At 62.1% G+C, this 322-nt stretch overlaps 1 protein-coding gene across 2 annotated transcripts in view; it reads right to left on the minus strand.

The window, feature by feature from the left end:
* ANP32E (acidic nuclear phosphoprotein 32 family member E) overlaps positions 1-322 on the minus strand; it is a 15,518-nt gene that overhangs the window by 14,254 nt on the left and 942 nt on the right. The window lies entirely within an intron of this gene.

Consider the following 322-nt stretch of genomic DNA (forward strand, 5'->3'; position numbering starts at 1 on the left):
AAAAGTTGGCCGCGACCCGCCTCACGTGGCCCCTCCCAGCCCCGTCTCTTTAACTGAGGCGACGGCAGCAAGAGCGCATCATTTAGTTTCGCCGAGCCCAGCTTTAAAGCACAAAACTACTACGGCCCCTGTGTTGAGTTGCGTGAAACCTTCTCCCGGGATCAAATTCGGAGTGGCGGCCGCTACGACACGACACGCCGAGTGGCATTACACCGCGGGGAGCCCGAAGGGATTATGCCTCGCGTCCCCTCCCCACCTCCGCTCTCCGCGACGACTCCCAAAACTTAGCGGCGCCCGGGGCACCGACCGCTGACCCAGATTC

The sequence above is a fragment of the Crocuta crocuta genome, unplaced genomic scaffold (genome assembly GCF_008692635.1).
Source record: "Crocuta crocuta isolate KB4526 unplaced genomic scaffold, BGI_CrCroc_1.0 scaffold415, whole genome shotgun sequence".
NCBI lineage: Eukaryota > Metazoa > Chordata > Mammalia > Carnivora > Hyaenidae > Crocuta > Crocuta crocuta.